We start from the raw sequence: 26,920 nt of genomic DNA, 5'->3' as shown, positions 1-26,920 counted from the left end.
GATTCAGATATTCACAAAGAGTAGAGTTTCAAGTATGTTAGTGTGTTTTTTTCAAAAATAACCTCTTTGATTCAAATGATGTGTAGTGTCTTTCGGGGACGAATGTTCTTAAGGGGGGGATAATGTGACATTCCAGAAAATGTACATGTCTAGTGAAGAGCCTAGTAAATTTTTTAAGAATTCGTATTGGGGTACATAAGTATCCTAATTCTCAATATTTACAAGTATTGGGCATATTATAGAATATTGGCTTAAAAGTGTTAGCCAATTTATATGTATACGCAAGTATTTAAAATATAATCCAAGCTTGTTTAAGAATTGTACCTGCAATGAAGACCCTAAGCTAAAAATATTGATTCTCAACTTAACACATTAGGTACTAGGAATCCACGTATCAAGCAAAGGTACCATAGCACATGACCACTTAAAATGATCATGCAGAGTAAGCAGTGCCCAAGATATAGTGAGGATCCTTGGGACAACAAGAAATCAGCAACAACACACGCGCAACCAATGTGCAAGCACATGTGCAAGTTTTCAGTTAGGGTGGTTAGGGCGTTAGGGGCAGGCGCATATGTGGGTTTCAAGACATGTGGGGCGGAGCTTCCTAACCAACTCTAGGATCTAACTAACTTACAAACTATCTAACTAACCTAGGACTAACTGAAATAAACTAACTAGTGCACCCGACAACCTAAGACCTAACCGGGTGACACTAACCTAGTAACTAACTCAAGAAACATCCTAGTACCTAACCTAGGATGGTCCAAAAGGGGTGGTTATGGTCCTTGTTACATAGGGCTACTTTAGTAATTATCCTAGGTCACTTAATAAATTTATTAGCAACTTGATTAATTAATTTAATTGGTCAAAACCTAAACGACTAAGCATTTTCCAGATTTTGGATAAGTCAAGTGTTCTTCTAGTTTTAGTAAATTTAGGAGGGGTGTTTTAGTAAATTAGATAATTGATTTATTAATTAAGTTAATTATTATAAGTTAAATTAATAAATATTTTGTTCCTAGACCTAGAATAAAGATCATTCACTAAGAAATGCACGACTTGAAAGCAGTAAAGAAATGCAAGAAAAATAAAAGTTCTCCTTAGGCTATTTCAAGAAGTTCTTAAAAGTTTTCGTGACAAAGTGCAAGGTGATCTTCGTAGATTTAATTCTACAGAAAGGTATGGGTTTTATATCTTGGAATTATTTCAAAAAGAGGCTTTTCAAACGTTTTGACCTCAAGAATAACGAAACTAGGGTTGTTCCCAACGAATTGCATGTGCATCTCCCTAGTTCTCCCGATTTCCGATTCTTGTAGTATGTATAGTGTAATTATCGATGCATGTTGTTTGTATGTGGTTTTATCTGATCATTATGTGTATGTTTTAGTGAATCATATGTCGAATGAAACCTACATGTTAGATCCGCATACTTACGAGATTATTTACATGATCGTTAAATATCGTAATGACTAAATGTGTTCGAGTGATGAAATTGTTATAAGTTGTTCATTTAACTGTTTCATAGGTTAATAAAAGGTTAAAAGTAGGCTTGTTAACATGTTATATTACTATAATGTATTTATGAAGAAATTGAATTGGCTAGTGATAATATTATGACATGTATATAGTGAAATTGTAATTTATGCCAAAAAATCGGCGAACAAAACTATGTCCAATCATATTACTTCCGAATCATGTAAAGTCATACTATTCTTTACATCAATGAACTCATAAAATAGGGTATGCAATCAATGGGACAAGTCCTAACAAGCCCTATCCACATAAACTTATGAACGTAATAACATTGTATCAGTAGTTATAACTTTCATAAAGAAATAAACAAAACTACCAATAAATGTTGAACAAGCTAAGGTAAGTAATGAAATAACTAAAACCTTAAGTTATAAAATTGACCTAATATATAGTGTTAAAAGAAGTGATACAAGTTTCAATTACAATTAATTGATTATGTCAAAAATACTCACATAAGAGGGTGCTAGCGTCCGTGAGACAAGTCTCACTCGCACCATGATGATAATGTAAGACTTAAGTTTATATTCATCAGGCAAAGAAAGGGATGACCGGTTATCCAAAGAATTAAGTAAACCTCATAACTAGAAGCAAGCTTCCATAATGTTTGAGTCAACTCTAAAAGTTATAAAGAAAAAGAAGTTGAGCAAGGCATCTATAGACTAGCAATGATCTTGTGCCAGCACATGTAAACCATATGAGATGAGGCTCCACCGAGGTGGATAAGAGTCTCCGAAAATCTCCTAGTCTTCGAACTATGTTGCCATCATAGGAACTAGCCAGTGGATTCCACCTAAGAGAGCTAGGTATGATGCAGTTTCACTTTGGCCGGTGGAACCACCCGTTTTCGGCGTGGGGCAGACCCTTTTCGGTGTGGTGCAGACAGTGGATTTCATGTTTATCTCACATGATCTAGGTTCACTTTGATCGGTGAACCACCCTTTTTCGGTGTTGGGCAGACACTGATTTCGTCTTAGCTCTAATGATCTTAATGCTAAATATTTCTTTAAGAAAGTAAGGAACAAAGAAGAAGAAACGTAAGTTCATAGCGAACTAAGTACAACAAGAGCTTAAGAATGTCAATCATTAATGTTGATAAGAATGAAGTTTTATTAAGTTAGTGGTTTATGCCAATATTGGAGTATGAATATATGGCTAAAAAATTATGTATTAGGTAAACAACCAAATAATGGGCATACCCAATAAAGATTGGCTTATAGATATATTCATGCCCAATTTAACAAAGAATGAGAAGTATAACTCATGAGTAAGGTAGCCAAATTATTTCCTTAGTCTTGTAAATTACTTACTCGATTCATTGTAGGTATGGGACTATAATGAATCATTGCACTTGTAAGTAAAACATAGGATCAAAGGATATCATTGAACTACACAATACAAAGAAGAAAAGACTGAAAAATAAACTAAGGCTTGGAATCGAGCTCTCGGCCTAAGATGAGCAAATTTATTAACTTTCATTTGAGTTGTTCTAAATTTATGTTCATGATTCTGAGGTCTTATGTTCATATTGAAAATGATTTGTGTGCCTTAACTGCATGAGAACATGTCATATTCATAGCATGAATCATAAGTAACGATTTAAGAAAGTAAAGTGACTTAACTTTCAAGAAACGACATGTTGCTTTAAGAAGAGTTTTCCTTGATCATGCATAGTCTTGAAGTGTTTATGTTCATACACCCATACTTAGTACAAGTGTGTACTAACCCCATATATTATTGCTGTTTTTATAGGCGCAGGTTCTAGAGAAGATTGAAGATTCGACGAAGCAGTTTGGATTAGCGATCTCTAGTCTTTGGTAGGTCCTCTTGAGTTCGAGGATGCTACATTTATTATTCTAGCTTAGTACATTGGATATAGCTAGTGGCTGCTGTCCCTAGCATTTTATTTCAGACATTTGTTCAAGCTTTTTTATGGGACTATAATGAATCATTGCACTTGTAAGTAAAACATAGGATCAAAGGATATCATTGAAATACACAATATAAAGAAGAAAAGACTGAAAAATAAACTAAGGCTTGGAATAGAGCTCTCGGCCTAAGATGAGCAAATTTATTAACTTTCATTTGAGTTGTTCTAAATTTATGTTCATGATTCTGAGGTCTTATGTTCATATAGAAAATGATTTGTGTGCCTTAATTGCATGAGAACATGTCATATTCATAGCATGAATCATAAGTAACGAATTAAGAAAGTAAAGTGACTTAACTTTCAAGAAACGACATGTTGCTTTAAGAAGAGATTTCCTTGATCATGCATAGTCTTGAAGTGTTTATGTTCATACACCCATACTTAGTACAAGTGTGTACTAACCCCATATATTATTGCTATTTTTATAGGCGCAGGTTCTAGAGAAGATTGAAGATTCGACGAAGCAGTTTGGATTAGCGATCTCTAGTCTTTGGTAGGTCCTCTTGAGTTCGAGGATGCTACATTTATTATTCTAGCTTAGTCCATTGGATATAGCTAGTGGCTGCTGTCCCTAGCATTTTATTTCAGACATTTGTTCAAGCTTTTGTAATAAGGCCGATTCGGCAAACTATTATTATTATTGTGATCAATCGTTTCATTTGTGTAATCTATTGATAGATGGTTGATTAGTTTGAACTTATTAGAATATCACTATTATGCATTATTATATGAAGTCTATGTACACTTCAATAAGTATTAAAAAGTTCTAAATTTTCCGCATATTTAATTGTATGATTGTGATGAGAGGTAATAAGAGGCTTGTCTGCGACCTATGAGAGGTTAATGACGTCGATCGCGTTTGGATTCCAGAATCCGGGAGTGACAAACTTGGTATCAGAGCATGAGTTTAAATTACGTAGGAACTAAAGCTCAATACTACCACATTGCATGGTTTCTAACTTATGGTTGTGAAGTCCACCACAATCATGACTTAGCCACTTTGTGATGTTAGGAATCTTCCCTTCTTCTACTCTTTATCGTGTCGTATAGATCTTTGACGTTTTGTGTCGTTGTAGCATCTAACTTCCATTTTGTGTGTGCGTGAACACAAGAAGAAACACTGGCAGGAAAGTTGGAGAAGCAGCTGCTGGGGGAAACCAAGCTCCTCCTCAAGCCCAACTGTTGAAGTGTGTTGTAAGTGGCCATTTGCATGGGGGTGAGTGCATGGTAGCTTCTAAATGCCTGCTATGGGTATTAATGAAAAGGAGACGACTGATTTGGCTGCATACCAGCTCAAGGAAGTGGCCTGTTGGGTAATTGTGTCATGAATCCCTCCTTGACCCAAGATTGAATTGCCTCGAGCACAAATCGAGAAATGGTCCAATTAGTTTCCAATGTTAAAGCCAATAAAATGTTATCTAAGAGGTATTTATGCCACTTGGGCAGAGTCAATGACTTAGAACAAGAAGTGTCTAGGCAATCCAACATCCATTCTACCAGTAGAGGGGTTAGGAGTCGTGAGAATCTTTCTTATGAAGAAGTTCCTGTTGAAATTTTAGATCGCCAAGTGAAGTGACTGAGTAACAAGGAGGTTCCCACCGTGAAGGTGTTATGAAGGAACCAACTTGTTAAGGGAGCAACATGGGAGGCTGAGGCAAATATGAGATCCCGTGACCCCTACTTATCCATTTCTTGAGGATAGGTATACTCTTCCTCAGTCCAATTTCGTTAATTGGATTCTAAATTTTAGTGCATTAGGCAATTTTGGTGTTCTAAGTCCATAACTGTGTGTTTTATACTTGCACTATATGAGTTAATATGAGTTTGCATTCATGTTGTTTTTTTTGTATAGCATTTGCGTGATTTATATGTTGCATAAGGGTGATGTGCATTAAGTTAAGGTAAGATTGAGAAGGAAGTTCCTCAATCTCAAATATAAAGCTTCAGATAAGCTTACGGTAATGTGCATCATCCAGAGTAAGTTGTGAATCAGATATTCACAGAGAGTAGAGTTTCAAGTATGTTAATGTGTTATTTTAAAAAATACCCTCTTTGATTCAAATGATGTGTAGTGTCATTCGAGGAAGGGGGGGGGATAATGTAACATTCCAGAAAATGTACATGTCTAGTGAAGAGCCTAGTATGTTTTTTGGGAATGCATATGGGGGTACATAAGAATCCCAATGCTCAATATTTACAAGTATTGGGCATACTAGAATATTGGATTAAAAGTGTTAGCCAATTTATATATATAGGCAAGTATATAAAATATAATCCAAGCTTGTTTAAGAATTGTACCTGCAATGAAGACCCTAATCTAAAAATATTGATTCTCAACTTAACACATTAGGTACTAGGAATCCACGTGTCAAGCAAAGGTACCATAGCACATGACCACTTAGAATGATCATGCAGAGTAAGCAGTGCCCAAGATATAGTGAGAATCCTTGCGACAACAAGAATTGAGTAACAACACATGCGCAACCAATGTGCAAGCACATGTGCAAGATTTCAGTTAGGGTGGTTAGGGCGTTAGGGCCAGACACATATGTGGGTTTCAAGACATGTGGGGTTGAGATTCCTAACAAACTCTAGGATCTAAATAACTTACAAACTATCTAACTAACATAGGACTAACTGAAATAAACTAACTAGTGCACCCGACAACCTAAGACCTAACAGGGAGACAATAACCTAGTAACTAACTCAAAAAACATCCTAGTACCTAACCTAGGATGGTCCAAAAGGGGTGGTTATGGTCCTAGTGACATAGGGGTACTTTAGTAATTATCCTAGGTCACAAAATTAATTAAATTAGAAACTTGATTAATTAATTTAATTGGTCAAAACCTAAACGACTAAGCAATTTCCAGATTTCGATTAAGTCAAGTGTTCTTCTAGTTTTAGTAAATTTAGGAGGGGTGTTTTAGTAAACTAGATAATTGATTTATTAATTAAGTTAATCATTATAAGTTAAATTAATAAATATTTAGTTCCTAGACCTAGAATAAAGATCATTCACTAAGACACGCACGACTTGAAAGCAGTAAAGAAACGCAAGAAAAATAAAAGTTCTCCTTAGGCTATTTCAAGAAGTTCTTAAAAGTTTTCTTGAAAAAGTGAAAGGTGATCTTCGTAGATTTAATTCTACAGTAAGGTATGGGTTTTATATCTTGGAATTATTTCTACAAGAGGCTTTTCAAAAGTTTTGACCTCAAGAATATCGAAACTAGGGTTGTTCCCAACGAATTGCATGTTCATCTCCCTAGTTCTCCCGATTTCCGATTCTTGTAGTATGTATAGTGTAATTATCGATGCATGTGGTTTGTATGTGTTTTTAACTGATCATTATGTGTATGTTTTAGTGAATAATATGTCGAATGAAACCTACATGTTAGATCCGCATACTTATGGTGTTATTTACATGATCGTTAAATGTTGTAATGACTAAATGTGTTCGAGAAGATGAAATTGTTATAAGTTGTTCATTTAATTGTTTCATAGGTTAATCAAAGGTTAAAAGTAGGCTTGTTAACATGTAATATTACTATAATGTATTTATGAAGAAATTGAATTGGCTAGTGATAATATTATGACATGTACATAGTGAAATTGTAATATAGTGAAATTTTAATTTATGCCAAAAAATTGGCTAACAAAACTATGTCCAATCATATTACTTCCAAATCATGTAAAGTCATACTAATGTCTACATCAATGAACTGATAACATAGGGTATGCAATCAATGGGACAAGTCCTAACAAACCCTATCCACATAAACTTGTGAACGTAATAAACTGTATAAATAGTTATAACTATCATAAAGAGCTGTATAAAACTACCAATAAACGTTGAACAAGTCAAGGTGAGTAATGAAATAACTAAAAGCATAAGTTATGAAATTGAGCTAATATAGAGTGTAAGACCCCTAAATTAAGATAAGGTTTCAAGAGCCTAACATGTTTTTATTAAATTTATAATGTCCTAAATATTCTTAAATATAGTAGATAGGCGATATCTAAAATATTAGAGTTATTGGAAGTCGAACGTTAAGGGACGACTAAGACGCTCGACGACTAAGTCACCTAGATGCCTAATATGTGGTTCTATGTGTTTATGGGTGTTTAATTATTTTATAAGGTCCTAAAATGTCTTATTATATTGTTTAGGGTAAGTGTACAAAGTTTTAACTGATTTGGAAGTCGAACGTCAAGGGACGACCAAGACGTTCGACGACTAGTGGTTTATGTGCCTCATGTGTCTATGCATGCCTAAATATGTATTAAATGATCCTAATAAGTCTTAAAGTTGTTTAAAGTGATGTTTAATGTTGTTATATGAAGTTCCGTGAAGTTTGGAGGTCAAACGCCCAAGAACGTCCAAGGCGTTCAAAAGATAGCTCCTAAGACGTTCATCGTATATCATGTTGGGGCCAAGGCTGTTTGGACATCATAGTGGTTTTTATATTGTATGAAATTTATGTGAAAGGTATATAACTTGTTAATGTTCGTAATAACGTTAGTAACATCCGGGTACGACTTTCAAAGAGCCCCACAAGAGGCCCCAAAAGAATGACCCAAAACTAGTGTGCAGGCTGTCCCAGGCAGACCCTGGCGACGGAGAAGTCAATGGCCAGTCATGACTGTGACGCCCTGTCAAAGGGTCCCTTCGTGAGGTAATTAGACAAGGGTGAAGGGAGGAACCTTGGGAAGCAACTGTAGCCAACGACGGAGGCCTGTGACGGTCCGTTGTGGCTGTGACGCCCTGTCAATGCCCATCCGTCTTGGGACTGTTTCCTGCGCAAGTCTGCTGCCAATTAAAGGGGTGAATGGGAAATTCACCCCACGTCTTAACCTGATAATTAAGGTGTTATTTAAGTGATTTTGGGTGCCTATAAATTATCAAAAACGTGATCACCCCATTCTAGAATCCTCTCATACGTAAGAAACCTTTCCCTCCAAAAAAGTTCTCTCTAAAACCACCATTGTTGGTGAAGCTCAAGAACAGATTCAAGTTTATATGGATGAATCATCAAGTTTAAGAGGTTTTCAACTAATCAAAGGTATGGTGATCTTCATCTCTAGTTATGTTTTCATCTAGAGAGCCATTCTCAAAGATTTCAAAAGAGAAAAATATGATCAAACATTTTCTTCTTAAATCTTCCATGGGTTCTTTCCTAAACTTATTTGAAAGGAATAATATGAATGTATTGATTATTATCTACTGATTTGTTGGTGGTTTTCAATCCAATTGCATGATGCACCCATGCTCTATCACCAAAAGGATTTAGCCTTGCATGGGCCTTATGATCTTGATTTGTTATCGATTGAATTATGATTATATTACATCGAAGTGATTCTTTATTCTGTTATTTAGATGAATTTATGTTGAATTGATGATTATCATTTCATGATGATAAATATATGAAGGTTTGAACATGAATAGCCTATGTTTCTACATGTTGCCTTGAAGTCAATTGTGAGATTGGTTGTGTAGAGTTTTGATTATTCATGACCTGATGTAGCTAATGTTTTAGGGTGATATAATGGATGAATTTTGCAGGTATAAATCCTTATTGATCAATCTAAGAAAGTTTTGCATGAATTGATCTAGATCCTTTAGTCTATAACGTCAACAAGCTAAGTATGTGATGGATCTTGAGTTGTTATATCAAGTATGGTTTCTTCTTTATTTCCTACCGAATTAGCTATTGCCTAATATTTATATTGTTGGTAAAATATGAATGATGATTAAAGCCTTAGAGAGTTCGTAGTATTGGTAATTCACCTATACTCTAGCAAATCGACAAGCCTAAATGCCTATGTTGTTACCTTAATCTTGAGGATATGTAATCATGATTTCAATATGGTTAAATGTAGGTTTAGACACTGAATTAGCTTGATATTATATATGAAATATGATCTAAATCAATACAAGGGAAATTAGCTAATGATCTATGTTATCCTACTTTCCTAGTTTGTTGATGTGTTGTATTATGCTATAGTATAATCTTGTAGAGACTTGTACATGGTTTCTTATATGATTAAATTACATTTAGGTACTGCCATATATATGAATTATTAGTAGACAAGGTGTATTTATCAATGAGGATCAAAGGTTGAGGAGTTGGTAAGAATGCTTATTTCCTCTACTCTTCTACTTCTCTACTTCTTTATATAAATGTTGATGAAGCCTTGTATAACATTGTGTGGTATGTTCCACTTATGGTGGAAATGTTTAATTTATTGTTATTATATATGTGTTGACCATGGCCTTGATGCAAAATTATGAATATCTGATTTAGAGATTTAGATGATCACCTTATGGTATAATTGTGCCTATCTCCCTATCTAGTTGTGATCTAGGTTTTGTGGCTATTGTATGAGCATGCGTACATTCATGTTAGGATATTGTATAGGTACTTCCATTGATGTGTTAAAACTGTTAGTATCCCCTACCCATGTACCCCTTATATGAAAGTGTAAATAGCTAAAATTAGGAGCCTTGGTTATAATGTTTATTTTGTCTTGCCTCCTATACTATTATGTGTTGTGTTGTATGTTCTTGGAAGTATAATGTGGTCTAAGAGGGTGGCTTCCTCATGAAGTTATTGATATCCATTATGTGATCATGTTGGTCAATGTACAGACACTCTCACTTATATGCATGTTACAAGTAGCGTAGGTCATAGTGTCTAAATAAAAGGTTGTTCTCATATTCACTAATGTCTACTACTATGCATGTAAATATATCTATGTGAAGTATGTTATGTATTCCGTAATAGGATGACTTGATAGGTGTACTAGTTTGGGCAAGGGTATGGGACTTTGCCTACGCATTGCACATGTGTATCTTGATAGAATAGTTCTAGTTTTGGTTTCTATATGTATGACTATGTATGTATGAATTTGTTTGACTTAATGTGTGATGTGAAAGGTTTTTTCTCACATATATGTATACACACACATATGTATGAACATCTAGTCAACATAGGGGCCTTGAATGGTGTATTCATGTGTACCCTAAACTAGTTGATGCTTTACATATGCTATGTTCATGTGAATGGATTCTTTACATGATTTGGATTGATTAATTCTATCTATGAACTACGAGTTAAGCATATGAGGGGATGACTCTCCTAAACCTATGATTTATAAAGTGAAAATATAATAAAGGTTTCAATGAAGGGAACTTAGCTTAGCACCGAGTGAATTTGAATGAGTGTGTGTCCCTTCCCATGGTAGGAAGTTAGGTCACCATAAATCTCATGATGAGGTTAACCACAATGCCTCAATGGGCCTAAATAAGGGTTTCCATAAGTGAATAACTACAATGCCTAATGTTGGCATAAAGAGGGTTTTCACATCTACCTCTAAGTTCCATATCTATGTTTCCACCATAGGATACTAGCTAGTGGATTCCACCTAGAAAGCTTTGTAACATTTGGTTCTACTTTGGCCGGTAGACCACCCTTTATCGGTGTGGGGTTCTATGACACCGGATTCCATGTTTAGCATCACATGGTCTATTTCGATTAAGGCTATAGTTTCCCTAATGTAAAATGGACAATGGAATTTAATGAGTAGGAACCTAAATAGAATGACTTAAGGGAGGTCACTTAGGATAGGTGGAAGTAATGAACCCATCTAACATTGCACAAGTAGCTCCTTAGGTAGTTCTAGGAAGGTGTCCTAATACATGTCACTACGTATGTGTTCCTTATGCATGACATTGTAGTATTTGTTTACTTTTTATGAAGATGTGCATGATATGAGTCTTTATGAAAGATGTTGATCTTGTTGACTATATGATGAAGGTCTTCACTTAACTATGTCTATGTGATATTATATTTCTATCATGGTATGTGCTTTTCTATGATGTTTGTTCTTTGATTGTGTTTCTGTGAAGTATGAAAATTAAATGTATGCTATTGATAAAGGTTTTATGATGATTTACTCAAAATTTCATGAAGTATGATTTCAAAGAAAATTTCTTTTAAATGCAAGGTTTTGCATGGTTGCTATACTTAGTACGTTCTTGTGCTAATCCCATTTCTCTACTTTTTACACAAAGTGTAGGTTATGGATGCTTAAAAGAGGTCTATTATTGAGGAGCTTGATAGGTGATTTCCCAAGCTCAAGGAAAGAAATCCATAAGTTAAAGGATGTCCTCATGTGTACTTATTGTAAAGTCTATTTAGTAATGTATAGTTTTGTATTATGTCATAAGGACCTTGTACTTAATTACTATAAAGTTATTGAGTCTAAGATGGCAAAGAGACTTAGAGTCTATATATGTATTATGGCTTATAGTTTATATGTATATGAAGTAAAATTTCTAGCATATGAGGTGCTATGAAGAGTTTTAAATTTTCCGATAAGTTTACTATGTCGATGCGATGAATGATAACTATGGGCTTTTATAAGACCTCCGAGAGGTCAAGTACGCCATGTTACTTTTAGGGGGTGCTCCCCGGTCGTGACAAACGTGGTATCAGAGCATGAGGTTTCTAAAAGCGGTTTATGGTCCAAGAAGTGTTATATTGCCACGTCTAGTAGAGTCTTGTATCATTGGTGGTAAGTCGAGAAACATCAAATGGTACAAGTGGCTATAGGACAATAGAGTTTCCCTTTTTCATCATTCTCATGTTGTTCCATAGAACCTAACTCTATAAGATATCTCTCTTATTTTTTCCTTTCCGGTGGTCTTTTAGATGTGATTGCGTGGATGAGATTGCTCTATGCTTGAGGGAGAAAAGGTGAGTTTAAATGCTTATCTTTGTTTTGTGGTTTTAATGAGTATGTGTGAAGGTGACCCTGTCCTTATTTGATGAGGTATAAACTAACTAAGGCGACTTGAAGGGTTAACTACACTTAGGTAGGTGTATGGGACTCTATCTATGTCTTGAACTAGTCTTCCTTAATGGAGACGTTAGGAGGTTAATATTATGTATATGCATGATGATAAATGTAAATGTCCTTTTGTGATGATCTCTATGCTTATAAACATGTATATACCCTAGTGTGCTAAAGATATGGAGTTATGCATGCATGAAAGTTAAAGATGAGTAGAGTATGGTGCTAATTGTAGTTCATGTTGGGTTACTTGATTTAGTAGGGTTATGGGGATTTACTTGATCCTTGCACATGTTAAATCTATGGGGATTATGATTAGTTATCTTACCTTACTATGTATGAAATATCTCTTATCTAATGATGTGATGACAATTGTGGCAATATATGAAATCCATGTGAAATAGCAAGATATGTCGAATAATGTATGTCATGATATAGTTAAAGCATGCTAGAAGTTATGGTAGTTAAAGAGAATTCTCTTATATTGTTGTATTCCTATATGGTTTTGTATTTTGGTAGCCAAATACTAGGATTTGAACTTAGAATGTTTAATAACTACCTATGGAAGCATGATATCCTATGAATGTATGGTGATTAAAAGTGTGCATTGTCTCCTTTTGTATATAAAAGATGCTTGATAAGTTGCTAGTGTAAATTGGAGTCCCTTGTAGAGACTTGATCCTAGTAGTGATGATAGTATGCATGCTTATGAAGGATGAGTTGGTAATGCTTTGTATCTTATATTGCTATGCTTGTCCCCTCAATTGTCTATATGTTGCATTTTTGGATATTTTGAAGCATGCTCACTATAAAAACTAGGCAACTTATTGAAACATGCTTGGAGAACCAACAAAATTTTCCTTTGATTTGATGTTGTTGAAATATGTGTAGAATTGATGAATATGAACATGCTAATGAATGTGAAAAGGAGTTTTGCTATTTGGAAATAAAGAATGAGAGTCTTATGACATGATGAGTCATAGAGTTATTTATAAACTTCTTATTGTGTTTTGAACCTCCTTGTTGTTTTCCTCAAATGATGTATGACCTTAGTGTCTATTGAATTGTAGGAAGACCTTATGTGAATTGAATAGTATGATCAACATTGATGGTTGAGGATGATTTGCCTGAAATGATAAGGTTTAGAATGCCTTATTGTTGCTAAATTGAATTAATGAAAATTCCCTCTAAAGTAGTAATCACTCTAAGTGATGAAAATGAAGGTTGTGTATTTAACATCCTCTATAGGTTGGGTTAAGTTGCTCTTAATTGGGTTTACCCTAAGTGGAGGTTAGTGATTGAGTAGTGAGGTTGTAGAAATTTTCTAAATTTTCCTTCTATTCTTACATGAATTGGAAAATAATGAATTCTTAGTAAGCTTGTTCATGAATATAGTCTTGCATAAAGTGTGAATTGCATGACCTTTATATGATTGGTATAAATTGATTGACATGATCTTGGAGACATGTTGAATTTTCCAAAGAGCATGAAAGGAAATTTTTTATAAAGTCCATGTTTTCTCATATTGACTTGCATTTTTATATGCTAATTGTGAATTTGACTTTATGAGATGAGATAAGGAACTTTGTCATAGTCACTTGTGCAGTAAATTGTTTAGCCTTTAAATGAAAAGTTGAGTCTCTTTAAAATGAATTATGTTTTGTATTTTGAAAATTATGTGACTTTTATTATATGGAATGCATAATTGTAGGCTCATTCTTGAAAAGTGAAAGAATTTTTAGCTAAGTGTCCATGTGTGTGCCTAAAAATTGTGTTATTTTTCCAAAATGAAGCTTACTTAAAGGGTGAGTATTATGTTAAGAAAAGAAATTTGGGTAATGGCTTCCTATTTTGTTGTGATGTACTTGGTGTGACTTACCACATAGACTTTACTAGGAAGGAACCATGAGCATGTCTTCGTTAAAAGTTGAGAATTTCTCATTTTTAGAGGAATTTGACCTTGTACTTGATAAGGTGTGATACTCATGATACATGTAAGTGTGTTGAGGAGAAGTAAATTCCTCCATGGACATCACTAAGTATGGTATGATTGAGTATGACCTTTATGACACTAGGTCTAACTAATGGAGATCTTTCTTGATTCAATTATCTCGAGTTTATGTGCATTGAAGTATGAGTTCTTAAGTAACTTTGAGTATTGGTGATGATCTTCCTATGAGTACCTTTTCAAGATTTTGTTGTAATAAATTAAGATGTAATGATCATGTTATGATTAGGAGAAGCATGTTCTTCTATGAACATGAAAGGACCTTTGTGTTTGATGCATTAAAGAGTGAGTAATGGTTTTGCTTGCTTGTGTGCATTGAGTGCTAAAATGATTTGATGATATTTTAAATGTTATGAACTGCTCTTATATGCATTGAAGTCCTTGTTGTGATTAAAGAGGCCTAAGTGTCATTCGAGGATGAATGTTCCCAAGTGGGGGATACTGTAAGACCCCAAAAATGAGATAAGGTGTCTAGAGCATAACATGTTTTTCTAAAAGTTCCAATGTCCTAAATATGCTTAAAATATAGTATATAGACAGTAGCTAAAATATTAGAGGTATTGGAAGTCGAACATTAAGGGACGACTAAGACGTTCGACGACTAAGTCACCTAGATTCCTAATATGTGGTTCTATGTGTTTATGGGTGTTTCATGATTTTATAAAGCCCTAAAATGTCTTATTATATTTGTTTAGATTAAGTGTAAAAAGTTTTAAGTAATTTGGAAGTCGAACGTCAAGGGACGACCAAGACGTTCGACGACTAGTCGCTTATGTGCCTCATGTGTCTATGCATCCCTAAATCTGTATGAAATGAGACTAATAAGTCTTAAAATTGTTTAAAGTAATTTTTAATGTTTTTATTTGAAGTTTCATGAAGTTTCGAGGTCAAACGCCTAAGAACGTCCAAGGCGTTCGAAAGATAGCCCCTAAGACGTTCATCGTATGTCATGTTGGGGCCAAGGCTGTTTGGACATCATATAGGTTTTTGTTTTGGATGAAATTTATGTGGAAGGTCTATACATTTTTAAGGTTCGTAATCACATTGTAAATGTCCGGGTACGACTTCTAAAGAGCCCCACAAGAGGCCCCAAAAGAAGGACCTAAAACAAGTGTGTAGGCTGTCCCAGGTGGACCCTGGCGACGGAGAACTCAACGGCCAGTCATGGCTGTGATGCCCCGTCAAAGGGTCCCTTCATCAGCGAATTATCCAAGGGTGAAGGGAGGAACCTTGGCCAGCAACTGTAGCCAACGACGGAGGTTTGTGACGGTCCATCGTGGCTGTGACTCCTTGTCAAGGCCCATCCGTCATGCGACTGTCTCCTGCGCAAGTGTGCTTCCAATTAAAGAGGTGAATGGGAAATTCACCCCACATTTTAACCTGATTATTAAGGGGTTTTATAAGTAATTTTGGGTGTATATGATTCATCAAAAACGTGATCACCCCATTCTAGAATCCTCTCGTACGTAATAAACCTTTCCCTCCAAAAATGTTCTCTCTAAAACCACCATTGTTGGTGAAGCTCAAGAATAGATTCAATTTTCTGTTGATGAATCATCAAGTTTAAGAGGTTTTCAACTAATCAAAGGTACGATGATCTTCATCTCTAGTTATCTTCTCATCTAGAGAGCATTCTCAAAGATTTCAAAAGAGAAAAATATGATCAAACCTTTTCTTCTTAAATCTTCCATGGGTTCTTTCCTAAACTGATTTTAAAGGCATAATATGAACGTATTGATTATTATCTACTGATTTGTAAGTGGTTTTCAATCCAATTGCATGATCAACCCATGCTCTATCACCAAAAGGATTTAGCCTTGCATGGGCCATATGATCTTGATTTGTTACCGATTGAATTATGACTCTATTACATCGAAAATATTCTATATTCTGTTATTTAGATGAATTTATGTTGAATTCATGATTATCATTTCATGATGATAAATATATGAAGGTTTGAACATGAATAGCCTATGTTTCGACATGTTGCCTTGAAGACAATTGTGAGATCGGTTGTGTAGAGTTTTGATTATGCATGACCTGCTGTAGCTACTGTTTTAGGGTGATATAACGGATGAATTTTGTAGGTATAAATACTTAATAAACAATCTAATAAAGGCTTGCATGAATTGATCTAGATTTCTTTAGGATATAAAGTCAAAAAGCTAAGTGTGCAATGGATCTTGAGTTGTTGTTATATAAAGTATGGTTTCTTCTTGATTTCCTACCGAATTAGCTACTTCCTAATGAGTATATTGTTGGTAATATATGAATGACGATCAAAGCCTTAGAGAGTTTGTAGTATTGATAAGTTCTCCTATACTCTAGCAAATCGACAAGCCTTAATGCCTATGTTGTAACCTTAATCTTGAGGGTATGTAATCATGGTAAAAGTAGGTTTAGCTACTGCCTTAGATTGATATTATATATTAAATATGATCTAAATCAATGCAAGGGAAATTAGGTAATGATCTATGTTATTCTACTTTCCTAGTATGTTGATGTGTTGTATTATGCTATAGGATAATCTTGTAGCGACTTGTACATGGTTTCTTATATGATTAAATTACATTTAGGTACTTCCATATATATGAATTATTGGTAGACAAGGTGTATTGATCAATGAGGATCAAAGGTTGAGGAGTTTGTAAGAATGCTTATTTCCTCTACTCTTCTACTACTCTACTTCTTTATAGAAATGTTGATGAAGTCTTGTATGACATTGTCTGGTATGGTCCACTTATGGTGGCGCTGTTTAATTTATCGTCATTATATATGTGTTGACCATGGCCTTGAAGTAAAATTGATGAATATATGATTTAGAGATTTAGATGATCACCTTATGATATAATTGTGCCTATCTTCCTATCTAGTTGTGATCTAGGTTGTGTGGCTATTGTATGAGCATGTGTATATTTATGTTAGGGTATTGTATAGGTTCTGCCGTTGATGTATTAAAATAGTTTGTATCCCCTTACCCGTTATATGCAAGTGTAAGTAGCTAAAGTTAGGAGACTTGATTGTAATGTTTATAATGTGTTGCCTCCTATGCTATTACGTGTTGTGTTGTATGTTCTTGGAAGTATAATGTGTTCTTAGAGGGTGGCTTCCTCAAGAAGTTATTGATAGCCATTATGTGATCATGTTGGTCAATTTACACACACTCTCAGTTACATGCATGTTACACGTAGTGTAGGTCATGGTGTCTAAATAAAAGGTTGTTCTCATATTCACTAATGTCTACTACTACGCATGTAAATATATGTATGTGATTTATCTTATGTATTCCATACTAGGATGACATAATATGTGTACTAGTTTGGGCAAGGGTATGGACTTTTCCTATGCATTGCACATGTGTACTTTGATAGGACAGTTCTAGATTTGGTTTCTATATGTATGAATGTGTATGTATGAACTTGTGTTACTTAATGTGTTATGTGAAAGGTTTTCTCACATAAATGTAGACATACACACATGTATGAAGATCAAGTCAACATAGGGGCCTTGAATGGTGTATTCATGTGTACCCTAAACTAGTTGATGCTTTACATATGCTATGTTCATGTGAATGGATTCTTTACATGATTAGGGTTGATGAACTTCCATATATGACCTATGAGTTAAGAATATGAGGGGATGAATCTCCTAAACCTATGATTTATAAAGTAAAAATATAATAAAGGTTTTCAATTAAGGGAACTTAGCTTAGCACCGAGTGAAGTTGAATATGAGTGTGTGTCCCTTCCCATGGTAGGAAGGTAGGTCACCATAAATCTCATAAGGTCGATTACAAAAATGCCTCAATGGGAATAAATAGGGTTTCTGTAAGTGAATAACTACAATGCCAAATCTTGGCATAAAGAGGGTTTTCACATGTACCTCAAAGTTCCATAACTATGTTGCCACCATACGATGCTAGCTAGTGGATTACACCTAGAAAGCTATGTCATATTTGGTTCTACTTCTGCCGATAGACCACCCTTTTATTGGTGTGGGGTTCTATGACACTGGATTCTATGTTTAGCATCACATGGTCTATGTCGATTAAGGGTATATTTTCCCTAAAGTAAAATGGACAATGGAAGTTAATGACTAGGACCTTAAATAGAATGACTTAAGGGATGTCACTTAGGATAGGTGGAAGTAATGAACCCATCTAGACATTGCACAAGTAGCTCCTTACGAAGTTCTAGGAAGGTGTCCTAGTGCATGTCACTATGTATGTGTTCCTTATGCATGCCATTTTAGTATTTGTCTACTTGTTATGAAGATGAGCATAATATGAGTCTTTATGCATGATGTTGATCTTGTTGACTATATGATGAAGGTCTTGATTTAACTATGTCTATGTGATATTATATTTCTATCATGGTATGTGCTTTTCTATGATGTTTGGACTTTGATTGTGTTTCTATGAAGTATGAAAATTATATATATGCTATTGATAAAGGTTTCATGATTATTTACTCAAAATGTCATGAAGTATGATTTCAAAGAAAATATCCCTTTTAAATGCAAGGTTTTGTATGGTTGCCATACTTAGTACATTCTTGTGCTAATCCCATTCTTCTGTAATTTTTACACAAAGTGTAGGTTATGGATGCTTAAAGGAGGTCTATGATTGAGGATCTTGATAGGTGATTTCCAAGCTCAAGAAAAGGAATCCTTAAGTCAAAAGATATCCTCATGTGTACTTATTGTAAAGTCTATTTAGTAATGTATAGTTTTGTATTATGTCATAAGGCCCTTTTCCTTAATGTATACTAATGTTATTGAGTATAAGATGGCAAAGAGACTTAGATTCTATATATGTATTATGTCTTATAGTTTATATGTATATGAAGTTTTGTTTCTAGCATATGAGGTGCTATGAAATGTTTTAAATTTTTTCGCTAAATTTACTATGTCGATGCGATAAATGATAACTATGGGCTTGTATAAGAACTCTGAGAGGTCAAGTACGCCATGTTACTTCTAGGGGATGCTCCCCGATCGTGACATAGAGTGTTAAAATAAGTGAGACAAGTATCATTACACTTAATCGATTATGTCAAAAATACTCACATAAGAGTGTGCTAGAGTCCGTTAGGCAAGTCCCACTCGCACCATGATGATAATGTAAAACTTAAGTTCAGATTCATCAAGCTAAGAAATCGATGACCGGTTATGCAAAGAGTTAAGTAAAGCTCATAACTAGAAGGAAGCTTCCTTAATGTTTGAGTCAACTCTAAAAGTTATAAACAAAAAGAAGTTCAGAAAAGTACCGATAGACTTGCAATGAGCTTGTGCCAGCACATTTAAGCCTCATGAGATGAGGCTCCACCGAGGTGGATAAGAGTCTCCAATAATCTCCTATTCTACTAACTATGTTGCAAGCATAGGAACTAGCCAGAGGATTCCACCTAAGAGAGCTAGGTATGATGCGATTGCATTTTGGCCGGTGGAACCACCCCTTTTCGGTGTGGGGCAGACACTGTATTTCATGTTTTGCTCACATGATCTATGTAGGTTAAATACTCAAGAAAGTATTCGGTTCACTTTATCCATGAACAACTTCTTTTTGGGGTGGGGAAGACACTGTACTTGGTTTCACTTTAGCCGGTGAACCACTCCTTTTCGGTGTGGGACAGCCACTGGATTTCATGTTTAGCTCACATGATCTAGGTTCACTTTGATCGGTGAACCACCCCTTTTCGGTGTGGGGCAAACGCTGGATTTCATGTTAACTCGCATGATCTTAATGCTAAAGATTTCTTTAAGAAAGAAAGAAAGAAAAAAGAAGAAACGTAAATTCATAGAGAACTAAGTAAAGCAAGAGCTTAAGAATGTCAATCATTAATGTTAATATGAATGAAAATTTAATAAGTTAGTGGTTTATCCCAATATTAGAGTATGAATATATACCTCAAAGATTATATATTAGGTAAACAGCCAAATAATGGGCATAGCCAATAAAGATTGGCTTATACATATATTCATGCCCAATTTAACAAAGAATAAAGAGTATTACTCATGAGTAAGGTATCCAAATAATTTCCTTAGTCTTGTGAATTAGTTACTCGATTCATTGTAGGTATGAAAATATAATGAATCATTGCAATTGCAAGTAAAACATATGATCAAAGGATATCATTGAGCTACAAAATCGAAAGAAAAAAAGATCAAAAAATAAACTAAGGCTGGGAATAGACCTCTTGGCCTAAGAGGAGCAAATCTATTAATTTTTGTTCGAGTTGTTCTAAAATTATGTTAATGATTCTGAGATCTTATGTTCATATAGAGACTGAGTTGTGTGCCTTAATTTCATGAGAACATGTCATATTCATAGCATGAATCATAAGTAACGACATAAGAAACTAAAGTGACTTAACTTCCCAGAAACGACATGTTGCTTTAGGAAGAGATTCCTTGATCATGCGTAGTCCTTAAGTGTTTATGTGCATACACCCATACTTAGTTCAAGTGTGTACTAACCCCATATATTATTACTATTTTTATAGGCGTAGGTTCTAGAGATGATTGTAGATTTGACGAAGCAGTTTGAATTAGCGATCTCCTAACTTTTGTAGGTCCTCTTAAGTTCGAGGATGCTACATTTATTATTCTAGATTTGTACATTAGATATAGCTAGGGGCTGCTGTCCCTAGCGTTGCATTTCTAAAATTTGTTCAAACGTCTGTAATAAGGCCGATTTGGTAAAATATTATTATTATTATGATCCATCATTTCATTTGTTTAATATATTGATAGATTGTTGCTTAGTTTGAGCTTATTAGAATATCACTCTTATGCAGTATTATATGAAGTCTATTTACACTTTATTAAGTATTAAAAAGTTTAAATTTTTTCGCAAATTTAACTGTATGATTGTGATGAAATCTAAGAATAGGCTTGCCTGAGACCTCTTATAGGTTAACGATGCCGATCGCATTCGGATTCCGGATTTTGGATGTGACACTCACGTCCATTGCAACCCATTTTAAGGTCAAATGAGACCCGAAACGTGCATTCCCCCCTTTTCAACAATTTTCATGTGCTATAGCACACTATTTTTTTGGTGATACTGATTATGACGTTAAAAATTCCAAAACTTTTTGTGTACGTCCATCAAGACCTTGGCCATGCAACCTATTGACCCTCACGGCCAGTCCAACCCATTTTCAAGGTCAAACAAGCTTCAAAGCGCTGATGCCCCTAATTTCTACGATTTTCGCTTTCTATAGCACACCATTTTTTTTGTGATCCAGATTTTGACATAAAAAATGTTAACGTTTTTATAGTCGTCCGTCAAAACCTTGGATTTGCAGCTGCTTGGCCCTCACGGCCAGTCCAATCCTTTTTAAAGGTCAAATGAGAGATAAAGCGCGCATGCCCTTCATTTTGACTAATTTCGTGTGCTATAGCACACAATTTTTTTAGTGATCTGGATTTCGACGTCAAAATGCCTAAATTTTTTGTTGATGTCAGTCAATACTTTGGCTTTTAAGCTGGTTGTCTCTCACGTCCAATCCGACCCATATTTAAGATCAAACAAGCCCCGAATAGAGCATACCCCCCATTTTGACAATTTTCGTGTGCTATAGCACACTATTTTTTTGGTGAACCATATTCCGCTGCAAAAATTCAAAAATTTTATGTAGACGTCCGTCAAGACTTTTGCTATGCATCCTGTTGTTCCTCACGGCCACTCCAACCCAATTTCAAGGTCAATAGCGCCCCGAAGCGTGTATACTCCCCTTTTCGATGATTTTCATGTGCTATATAACATAATTTTTTATGGTGATCCGGATTACGATGTCCAAAATACTAAAAATTTTTGTGGCCGTCCATCTTGACCTTTGCTATGAATCATGTTATCCCTCACGACCTGTCGGTCCCATTTACAAGGACAAACAATCCGCATAACCCCCATTTCGACGATTTTCATGTTATATAGCACACCTTAACCTATAGCCTATAATGTTGAGAATCCGTGGAAAGTTATGCCTTGCACCGAGAGGATATGAAGGAGAGGTTGTAAGACCCCGAAAATGACTTAGGTGAACTAGATCCTAAAATGTTAGTCTTGATGGTATAAGGTCCTAAATAGTTCTAATGTATGGTATATAAGCAGTAGCTAAAGTATTAGGTGTATTGGAAGTCAAACGTCAAGGGACGACCAAGACGTTCGATGACTAAGTCACCTATGTGCCTCATATGTGATTCTGTGTGTTTATGTGTTATTCATGAGGTTTTCAGGTCTATAAATGGTTTATTATATCATGTATAGGTAGTGTGTCATGTTTCGGGGAGTTTGGAGGTCAAACGTTCATGACATTTGAAAGATGTGCGTTGAAATGACCTTGTGTGTCTAGGCATGTTTAAACGAGTTTTACGTGTTCATTTTGGATGAAATTTATGTAAGAGGTGTTAAAATCATATACAATCATGTTTGGATTGGAAACGTCCAGGATATTATCCTCAAGGACCATCCAAGGGTCCTTGAGGAAGGACCTAAGTTGGTGGAAAAAACTCCCAAAAGGCAGTTCACCTACGGAAGCTAATTGACGTCTAATGGCCCGGTCCACGGTCCATGGGTTAAGGGCGTTGGTAGATACATAGACTGGGTGGCAAAGCTACCTGTTCCAAGTCTCAGAACCCATCGACGATTGCGAGCACGACCCGTAAGTGGGCTTACGCCCCGTGGATGGGGAAGTCATTTGTGGGCTGTCCCTGCGTGCAGTTTCACTGCAAAGCTAGGGATTTCACCCCATTTAAAAATTAGACTTTCGCGGTTCCTAAGTGGTATATGGGTATTTTAAACATGTATATAAGTGTTTAACACTTAGAATTTTCATTCTTCCAAATCAAAAACCCAAAATCCCTTAGAATAATCTCAAAGACTCCATTGAAGTCCAAAATTGAGGAAGAGATTAGTGTGACGTTTTGAGATGAAATTCTTCATCAAAGTGAAGAATTATAATCATTGAGGTATTGCTTTTGATCCTTGAAACTAGTTTCATCAAGGACCCCAATTCTCAAGATGTTTTCTATAGTTTTAAAAGTTGATTTGTCCAATTTCATGATTCTACCGTTTATTAATGCATAAATGATTTCTAAACATTGAATAATGATTTAATCGATAGTGTATTGATGATTTTAACCTAAATTGCCTATGAACCCATGAATTCGATGAACCCTGGTTTTTGACTATTTTTGTTACTTGATATTGATCTAATGTTGATGAATTCTTATGTAGTTTTATGTGGACTATTCATTGATGTAATAATAGAAGAAAATTGATATCTAGGTTGTATAGATTGATGAATTTGCATTGAATTGACCTAGTTCATTGATTATTCTAGTTTTTATGTTGAATTGTTTGTTATAGCCTTGGGTAAGGGTCTTGTGTTATCGAATTGAGTAAGTTGACTTTAGTTTGAAGTGTTGAGGATGATGTGGGGGTATTATTCCTTATTTCCTTTATTTTGATGTTATTTATACTTCTATTCTATTATGATTGGTATGGTCCACTTAAGGTTGTGGTGTTATGTGTTTTACTTGAAATTGATTTGGCATTGTCAGCGTTACTTTATGCAATATGATGATCTTGGCTTTGTTGCAACTAATTGAAGTAATATGACTATTTGTGTAGTTTATTATGTGAAGGATGAAAATATCTATCTACATATGAAGTCATATATGTATTTTTCTATTCATGCTGTCTTAGGTGATCATGTTAGACTAAGACTCTGACATTATGTGTGTATTGTTAGGGTTGAGTCTTTGTTTTTCCTACTTGGCTATAAGAGTCTATATTGATTACATTGATGATGTTATGATATTATATAATATGACTTGAAGATGTTAGGTTTGTTTCTAGGTGCTTCTAGAGTGACTTACATTAAGAGTTAAAAGTGAAGCATGTGGTGTCTTGTCTTGGTTGACTTGTGTCCCTTGCTTGATGTATGCATGGTTATGAATATGTGATTTATTGATTTAGGGTGTTACAACTCTTAGTCTTGAATGTATGAATGAGATGTGACCTTAAATGAATACAAGAGAGTCTTTTATGTGAAAACCTTTACTTAGTGGTAAGGTTAAAATTGTTGAATTTGTAAGCCGTTATAGTATCCTTCAAAGTAAAGGAATGATGGACTTAAGGTTAATTGGATTGAACGGCATGATATAAATACTTAGTAAAGTAATCACGAGCTTCTTGTTGCCATTGTGAGGTAGCCCTAGTAGACTTCTTTGGTAGGGTAAATGTTATTGGGTTATCAACTTGTTATGGAACCCTTTTATGTGAACTTCATGTGTGAATTACTCTATGAGAAAGAAGGCTATCACCGAGTGAGTATGGTAAGGGAAGTATTTCTAGTTAAAGAGTGAGACTAGATCACAAAGTATGATCTTCATATTCCTTAACCATGTGCGTACATGGGATGTGTCTAACTTCTGCCCTTGGAAAGTAGAACAACCTCATCGGAGTAGGATAGAGCTCTAACATGTCTTGCTATCATGGTCTACGTTGGTTATTGCTTATTCTCTTGATATGGAACACCTATTAGCGTTAGAGATGTTTATGAAGTTTAGGTCGTGGTATGGGATGCTATCTAGATATTGCACAATAGACATTGATAGTGTTATTTGGAGTTCCTAGGTCTAATCGAAGACCATTACTTGAAGTCCTTTATGTGATGTATGAGTCTTAATGAACTATTGAATTAATGACTTATGTTAAGAAGCATGTAAATGAATAAGTACCTAATCTAAGTTGACTTAAGGATTCCTTAGCTAAAGTGTGAAGAGGGCATAAGAGATTATTATCTTCATATCTTATCTTTGGAAGTCTTGAGGATGGTTCTATTTAGGGAGATGTTTGGTTTTGTGGACATGATATAAGCCTTAGTTAGTCTTAAGGACTATTTAGGTAATCTTTAAGAGGTCACTATGGCCGTTATCTTCTTGATTTACTTAAGAAGGTCTTTTGATAGACTTTGGAAGGAGAATGTCGTATAATCTATGTGTTGGTGTGCTAAGTGAGAATGATTCTATTCTAGGGAGTCTATAGGATATCTTAAGTGTTTGTGTAAGGAATTGTATGGGCGGTCGCTTCACAACTCCCACAAGTGAGACATAGAGACACCACTGGTAGAAGAATCTTACCTTGATGATTATGATACTTTGTAAGTGTGTATGTGACTCATTATAAGCAATCTTAAGGGTCGTTTAGGCACATCTAGAGAGGGTTTATGGGAGGTATCTCTTTTTGTGACTTAAGTGAATCTTAGGATATCTTTAAGTGAGAAGATTACATGCTAAAATGTGTCTCAAATGAAGAATAATCATCTTCACTGTATAGTGAAATTATTCACTGTAACGGTGAATGAGTTCATTGTAAAGTGATCTCAACAACATGATTTCTTGTTTAAATGTTATCTTATGTGTTTCTAAGTTGTTAAATGTTGTTCCTATGATTATAATATGATTTTTAAATGAAAAAATGCATCTTTCCAATAAAAGTCCATTTTCATGATTTTTATGCATAATGTCATACTTAGTACATGTGGTTGTACTAATTCCATTATTTTATCTGTCTATATAGTTCTTGGTAGGTGAAGAGATTTGGGAAGAAGACTTGGACTTAGAAGATCGTTCAAGAGAAGTTGAAGTATGTCCTCATTTGACTCGAGGGCATATATGTCTTTTATGTTTTCTTTGATATTGTAATAGACTAAGTATTTTCTATATTCGTATTTCGTATGGGTCGTGTTCCAACTATTCTTGTGTCTTAAGATGATGATATTGAGACTTAGTATTTCCTATTACTTTTATATGAAAGATATTTTGAAGACTTTGTTATGTTTGTAAAATTTTTTAATTCAACGCTACTTTTCACTATGTTTATGTAATGAATGATATGAAAGGGCTTGTATAAGACCTCCGAAAGGTCTAGTACGCTGGTTACAATACAAGATTGTACCCTAACTTCTAGGGTGTGGTTTCGGGATGTGACAGAGGTGGATTACACTTTGTGAGTTGAGATATTGTATTCCAACGTACCTCTTGAGATGAGTACTCCTCGTTAGTAGAGAATGAGTTACTTAGTAGCAATCTCTTTATCCCTTAACTATGCACCCACATAGGTGTAGCTATTGGGAAAGCCATGTAAAATCTAAGAGAATGACCTCATTCTAGGAAAGTGAGGATCCCTCATCCGATAGGGGTTAATATCGGGATTCCGTGTATAGCTCTCATGGTTTATGTCGGTTACGCTCACTCCCACAAAAACAATGAAATTACTAAGTCTCTTAAAAGAACGGGATACTTAGGGTAGGTAGTGGTATGGGACGTTATTTATCCATTGCACTAAATAGGACCTTCTGAAAAGGGAGTCATGGTGAGTCTTATGTGAATTGATTAAACTAAGTCTTCTAAAAGAACGTGCTAATTAGGATAAGTGGTGGTATGGGACACTATCTACTCATTGCACTAGGTAGGACCTTCCGAAAGGGAAGACTTGGTTCCAAACCTTCTAAAAGAAGATGCTACTTAAGGTAGGTGGTGGTATGGGACGCTATCTACTCATTGCACTAAGTAGGCATTCT

Source organism: Solanum pennellii, chromosome 10 (genome assembly GCF_001406875.1).
Source record: "Solanum pennellii chromosome 10, SPENNV200".
Taxonomy (NCBI): Eukaryota; Viridiplantae; Streptophyta; class Magnoliopsida; order Solanales; family Solanaceae; genus Solanum; species Solanum pennellii.
The sequence above is the reverse complement of the archived record's forward strand: the minus strand, read 5'-3'. Positions refer to the sequence as shown.